Source organism: Alligator sinensis, unplaced genomic scaffold (assembly GCF_000455745.1).
Source record: "Alligator sinensis unplaced genomic scaffold, ASM45574v1 scaffold123_1, whole genome shotgun sequence".
Taxonomy (NCBI): Eukaryota; Metazoa; Chordata; order Crocodylia; family Alligatoridae; genus Alligator; species Alligator sinensis.
The window spans coordinates 1,402,169-1,409,441 of NW_005841985.1; the positions used below are offsets into that span (position 1 = coordinate 1,402,169).

General features: G+C 46.3%; 1 long non-coding RNA gene across 1 annotated transcript in view; it reads left to right on the top strand.

Annotated features, from left to right (window-relative positions):
* LOC102380322 overlaps positions 1-2,699 on the top strand; it is a 7,447-nt gene extending 4,748 nt beyond the window's left edge. The window contains exon 2 of the long non-coding RNA XR_001357828.1: positions 1,828-2,699. This is a non-coding gene — a long non-coding RNA (uncharacterized LOC102380322). The remainder of the gene's footprint in view (positions 1-1,827) is intronic.
* Positions 2,700-7,273: the final 4,574 nt, after the last annotated feature.

The window sequence follows — 7,273 nt, forward strand, 5'->3', positions numbered from 1 at the left end:
CTTGCCTCAACTTCTCAGAAGCAGAGGAAAGAAAAGAGAGAAGATATGGTCTTGAATGAGTTTATATTTATCTACTTGATTCATGAGCTTTCTTCCCCAGAAAGGCTCAGGGTTGCTTATAACAAAACAAGATAAATTACAAAAAGAGATAAAATAGTAAGTAATAGAACAACTCTCCAAACAGTCCTCCAATACCTAACCGTGCCTGCTAGAAGTCTTCCCAAATAAAAACCTGTTCTAGTGTTTCCTATAGAATGTGTATAGTGTAGTGTCTTAACACTGCATGGCTGTGCTTGCATCCTGCCCACACATAATGATGGTGTGTCACAGCAAGGCGGCTTGTGATGACATGCTCATGTGATGTTAGCGCAGCGCTTGGACTGTTTGTATACAATTTCTTAACTAGGCCATGTGACTCACCAGCTCCAAAAGCAATTGCTAATGCTAGTATCTAAACAAATGCTTAGAGATCCACTTGCTGAGCAAGATGTGGAATTTTAAAGAATGATCTGTTTTTAATCTGAACTGCTGGTTCAGTTCTGGTCAACTAGGGTCATGTTTCGTAGTTGATTATGTTAGTACCCACCAGATGTGATTATGTTAGTAGCCACTAGATGGCACAAAGATCCCCTTTTTGCTTCTCTCACTGGTTGCTGGAAGCAACAAGGCAAAAGGACATCAGTGACCAAATGTTCACTTCCAGTACTTTCATGCAGATTTAATCTTGAATTTACAGTACTGTTCACATGACTAGTTTAACACCTTTCTAATTTATTCTGTAAAACTAGTCATTACTGACGTTGGTAGTGCTTTTCATCTGTAGGTCTTTGCATTCTTCTAACACCTGTATGAAAACTGAGTGAACTGAAGCATGTATGTGACAGCAGCTCAGTGGTAGAACATCTCTCTAATTTAACTGCCAAATGACACTGCAGGTTTAGGAAAACAAATATAAAATGATTAATAAGGGATATAAGTACTTACCACTTCCTAGGGGAAGTGGGGGAGGGGGGCATTGCAAATAGTGTGTTTTCCCCCAGCACTATTCTTCCCTTGGTATAACTGAGCCTACCTTGCCCAGAATAATTATGAATTCTGCTCCAAAATCATGTGTGTCCACACTTGCAGCAGAACAGCATTGCATCTCCAGCTAATAGAAGGCTTTTGCTGCTGCTTGGCAGCCAACAGGCAGCATTTATAGACTTGTTTAGTAGATGCACTGACCCAATGTGCACTTTGACTCTGATACAATTGGTGAAGTGGCTTTTCTGTAGCAGCTGCTGTCAGAAGTTTGGGTGGCCCAAACAGCCTAGCGTAGCCATATGCTTATCCACCTGCACCATGCCCTTGGTGTGTCCTGACAGGGGTGTTTCAAGTATGTGCTCCTCACCTGCTGCTCTTCATCTTCTCAGGTTTGGTAGTGGGTGGTTGGGGTGTTCAGGAGAGTCCCTGCCGGGACACTGTGAGAACTTAGTGTAGACATACCCACCGATTCCTTCAAACAAATCCTACTCTTCAAATTCTTTGTCCGATATCTCCACTGATCAAGCAAAAATAAATGTATATGATATATCCTGGTGGGAACTTCTTCTCTCAGCTTGTCTCCAGCATTTAGGTGAAAATGCAAATACTAAAGGTCCCATCCTGTAGACCAGGTTTTTTATGTGGGTATATATTATAGTAGTACTCCTTTGTGTGCTTACCCATCATATTTCAGCTAAAAGGCACTTTGCTCTTTTCAGTTTTAAAGTACTGCACTTGATAGATAATTAATTTTCAATACATGTATGTGACTTGGATGTGTTTTTAATTACCTCTATTTTGCAGATGGAGAAACTGGGTCAGAGTTTAAAGGATTTGTTCAAGCCTATGGAGCAAGTCGGTGTCCTCACAAACACCTCTTAAATTGGTTGATTAATCTTTGCACTTTTGCTCTATAGAAGAAAGAGTTGATGTCTTCTGTTTCTGCAGTGATTTGTAGATGAACCACTGACTAATGCTAACCACCCAGAATGGTTAACTCCCTTTTGCGAATGATAGCAACTACTTGCTATATTATCTGGTTGAAGAAAAGAGCATGCACTTTTACTATCAGTCAGGGTTATCTTGCTTTGATGAAATCCTTTATTTTGTTGCAAGTTGGATATAAATGTTCTGCTTAGAAAGATGAAAACCATGAAGTACTAGGGACTTACTATATTGTGGTCAGTGTGAATTACACATGCATCATTGTGTGATTTCTCAAGGATTTTTCACATTCTGAAGGAAGAACTGTCTTCACGGGACCAAATCCTGAACCAAGTATAAACCTGAGAAAACTGTGTGGGATGGAAGAAGAACAAATCTTCCCATGTCTTCAGCTCTCCTCAGCCTTACCTTAGCCTTACTCCTGTGAATGCAGCTGCTGTTTCTGCCTATACAGAATGGACTGGCTCATGCATTATTGTCATTGATATGATGGTCCCAACCAACTTGTAATCTCTAGAAAAAAAGGACACTTGCAGAGCTATGATTGATTGGGTACAGGCCACCTTCCACTTCTGTACAGTGGAGGTGTCAGCACTGTCTTCAGCTGTATGGGGAGATTTAGGGGAGAGATGCTTTACAACAGTACAATGCAAATGATCTGTATTGCTGAGGAGAAGGAACCATCACATTCAGAACCCAAGTGGCATACCAAAATAAAAACCTATCTTGAAGCTTTTGGTTTGTTTTATTGATGTGTCTACATCACAGTCAGGAGGTGTGAGTGCAACATGAGTCGACCTCACTGAGGTAGCTTATATGAGAGAGCCTGAGCTAGCTGGTTGTGAAGCCATGGGGGCATGAGCCTCAGAATGAGCAATGCAAGATGGCCTACAACCCCTGTATTTAACCAGGTGGCAACCCTCTGCTGAAGTCTGTGCTACAGCATCGCTGTTCTTGTTGGTATTCAAGCTAGAGCTATAGCTTTCTTGGGTTTGTTCACACATGCTGCAGTCACATGGCCTTATTCAGTTGTGTATCTAAGGGCATGTCTACACCACCACTGGACCACAGCAGGGAGTCCCACAGTGAAGCATGGCATGACTGCTCCTTACAAATGGAAGAAATGTAGCTGCCTAAGAGAGGTACCAGAGGTGTATCAGTAAACATGCAAGCAGTGAGCACTGCTGTAAGGTGGCTATATTACATCCATGTCTAGGTATAGTGTGTAGGGAGCAAGTATGCCTACTTCATGGATGTGCTCTCTTTACAATCTAGAGAGGGTACAGACATAGCCTAATGGGCTGATGGAGCATAGCCCATTTAGTATACATGGATTCTTATAAGATGCTTTTTGCTATTGTGAATATGCACATGCGTTGGAGGGCAAGATCAAAGACATGTGCGGAGTATTGGTGGTAAGCTTGATGCCTGTTAGTGCTTGGTGGAGTTTATCCACAGTCTCAGACCAGCCCTAGCATGTAAATTTGTTTCCCACCCAGTTGTGCCTAATCCTTACTCTGGAAAGTTTAATTAATGCTCAGGGGCAACCAGCACGGGTTCATCAGCGGCAGGTCATGTCAGACCAACCTGGTGGCCTTCTACGATCAGGTCACTAAATCACTGGATGCAGGGGTAGCAGTGGATATAGTCTTCCTGGACTTTCGGAAGGCTTTTGACACTGTCTCTCACCCCGTTCTCGTTAGGAAACTGGGGGACTGTGGCATAGACACCCACACAGTCCAATGGGTTGCCAACTGGCTAGAGAGCCGCACCCAGAGGGTGGTAGTGGATGGGTCCTTCTCGGCCTGGAAGGACGCTGGCAGTGGGGTCCCGCAGGGCTCGGTCCTCGGGCCCGCCCTGTTCAACATCTTCATCAGTGATTTGGATGAGGGGGTGCAAAGCACCCTGTTCAAATTTGCTGATGACACCAAGATGTGGGGGGATGTGGGCACAATAGAAGGGAGCAACAGGCTACACTCGGACCTTGACAGGTTACAAGGATGGGCGGAGGAGAACAGGATGGGGTTCAACACAGACAAGTGCAAGGTGATGCACCTGGGGAGGAGCAACCGGCACCATACCTACAGGCTGGGGAACTCCCCTCTTGTCAGCACGGAGGTGGAAAAGGATCTTGGAGTCATTATTGACTCCAAGATGAACATGGCTAGGCAGTGTGGGGAGGCAGCTAGGAAGGCCAACTGTACCTTGTCGTGCATCCATAGATGCATTTCAAGCAGGACCAAGGAGGTGATCCTCCCCCTCTATGCGGCACTGGTCAGTTCACAGCTGGAGTCCTGCATCCAGTTCTGGGAGCCGCACTTTAAGAGGGATGTGGACAGCATCGAGAGGGTCCAGAGGAGGGCCACTCGCATGATCAAGGGACAGCAGGGCAGGTCCTATGAGGAAAGGTTACGGGACCTGAACCTGTTCAGCCTCCAGAAGAGAAGGCTGAGGGGGGATCTTGTGGCCTGCTATAAACTAGTCGGGGGGGATCAACAGGCACTGGGGGAGTCCCTGTCCCCCCGGGCGCCGCCAGGAGTGACCAGGAATAACGGTCACAAGCTGGCGGAGGGAAGGTTCAAGTTGGACATCAGGAGGCACTACTTCACGGTCAGGGCGGCTAGGGTCTGGAACCAGCTTCCAAGTGAGGTGGTGCAGGCTCCCACCCTGGGGGTTTTTAAGAGGAGGTTAGATGACCATCTTGCTGGGGTCGTTTGACCCCCCAGTACTCTTTCCTGCCATGGCAGTATAATTCTGCCAGCAGTCTAAAATGGTCATTTGTGATTTGCATCTTGAAGTTTTAAGCACTCTTTAGGCTAAATACAGGCATTCAAGAAGCCTGAGGTGGAAGCACTTCAAGTTTTGTTGAGCTTTACTTTGAGCTGTGGCGATGCATGGGGGTGCCTGTGCATACCCTGAAAGTGCTGGTGCACCCTCTGACGGGCCACACTCCACGCTTAGGCAACAGGCAGGGGGAACAGGTGGGAGTGCTGGTGCCCCCCTGTGGGTGCCAGCTGCGGGGTGGGAGGGCCAGATGAAGCACTGGCCACTTCTGGGAGTGCTGCAGCCACTTCCAGGAGCATTGCGGCCGCTTTCTGGTAGGCGCAATCAGTTCTAGGTGAACCAGTCGGTGAGATTGGCTGCAGAGGAACCCGCCCCAGTTGGTGACTGGGTGCTGCGGGTCTTGTGCCTCCCCTGACTAAGGTGGCATCAGTCGCCCATGACTTCGAGGGTACCTGTAGATATGTGCAGACACTGCTCCGACGAGCTGTAATTACAGCATCTCAGAGCAGGCTTAATTAGTCGAGTCTGCTGTAGCACGATAATTAACATGCTTCAGCAGCCTCTGTGTCTTGTGTGTTAGCATCTCCGTGCTTCGAAATGGCAGTGGGGGTGCTTTTAATAAAAGCTCATTGAACGAGCTTTAGCTAGTGCCCCTGCCACCATTTTGAAGCATGAGGATGCTGATACACAAGATGCTGTGGGCACTTTAATTAGAGCAGCTCTCGGAGCCACTATAATTAAAGTGCCCCTCCTCCTTCCCTCCAGAACGTGTCGAGATGCCTTTAGTACTCAAGACTAGGTCAGGAGCAAGTAGAATACACACTAACCCTTGGGGCAGTGTTGGGGGAAGGGGGGAGTCAGACTGATTGCGCAGGCTCTCGGTATGTCCCATGGGCTCCCTGGGCTGCCGAAGACTCCTGAGTGGAGCTGAATGGCCGAGCCATCCCCGATTGGCTGTCGGGAACATCACAGCTGCCCACCTGGATCTGATGTGGCAGTGGCTTTTCATGGCATGCAGCATCATGGCCACAAGCCATCAGCCTGTGTGGGTGGGATGCCTGGGTTTTGTGTGTGTATGCGTCCCAGACACTTGTTTATGTGGGTGAGTGTTCAGGAGACACCTGCTCTCTGTGTGAGTGTGTATGCACAGTGGACCTGTTTCTGGCTCCGTGGACCATAGGTTAGTGGTTCCTACATGCCAGATCTCCTGTTTTGGGCCCGCCTGATCCCCAGCATCTCCCAATCAATGTGTGGTGTGAAGTATTCCTCCACGGCTGCTATCCAGGCCCCACCTCACCCTCCACGTGGGACTTTCAGGCATGTCGTCCCAGGGAGGAGTCCCTAGAGCAGGGCTTTCCATGCTGGGGATTGAGGGGGTGGGGGGGAAAGGGGTGGTGGTGGCAGCTAGATAAATTATCTGGGCTGCAAAAATATAGTTGGATCAACTTCCTCCTACATTTAAAAAAAAATCTTCTGTTTTCCTTGGATGTCCAATATATATGAAAGAGAATGTCCTTGGGAGATGATCTGCGTGCTGTACCTCTCATGCCATATTAATTGGGGGTGGGATAGGAAGGAGGAGCTGGGAATAGAGCAGTGGTCCTGAAGACTACGGGACTGAGCATACAACTCGGATTTATATTTAGAACAGATCATTATGGAAATGGGATATAATGAATGAAACGGCTTTACTGCACGGTCTGTAAAGTATTACAGCAGCAAGAGGGCTTCTTTTTATTAGCTTAGAATAGGTAAATAAGTCAAAAGGTAGAATTTGGCACAAGAAACTGAAGTTCTATAGGATCCTAAGTTAGTTTTTGTAAGTGAGAGCACATGATGCCGCATATTAGATCGCTTAAAATGATTATTTTTTTTAAATAGCTTTTTCTTTTTTATATTAAGTTGAGTCATAATATATCTTTCTTTACCATCGCAGTCTGAAGCCATCTGTTGCCTGACTCTCTTTTGTCAGGTCAATTGTGAACCTTTTAGGCAATTATGCATATACAGTTCCAGTGTAATGCAAAGCAGTATTGTTGCTGCCTTTGCTGTTGAGCCATGAAATGGTAAATTGTCCACTTAGTCAGTAGTGTTCTGTTCACTAATTCAGATGTGCTTCTTCTAGTAGAGTTAATGAGGGGTTAGGGGAGAAGCCTCAATCACAGGAAAAAATGTTCAGTCATATACATCTCTTGTACTACATTTCACTGTGATGAAACATAGTACATACTCTTGTTATGCCATGTTGGTTACTCTTCCATTTGGGGGCATTTTGAGTAGAGATGATCATCTGTTGGAATAAGTCTAACACCTATGAGCAAAATTTGTGTTTTAAAGTCAATAGGACATGACAGTTTCATTCAGTGTAGCTGGCCATCATAGAAGATACTAGTTCCCTTTCTTTAAAATGGTCACAACCCGCAGTTCATGTAACCTAACTTCCATGAGGAGAGGTATTGGAGCAGGGAGGGATATGCATACCATTTGGATAAAAAGAAGATAAGAGCTGGTCCAAACGGTC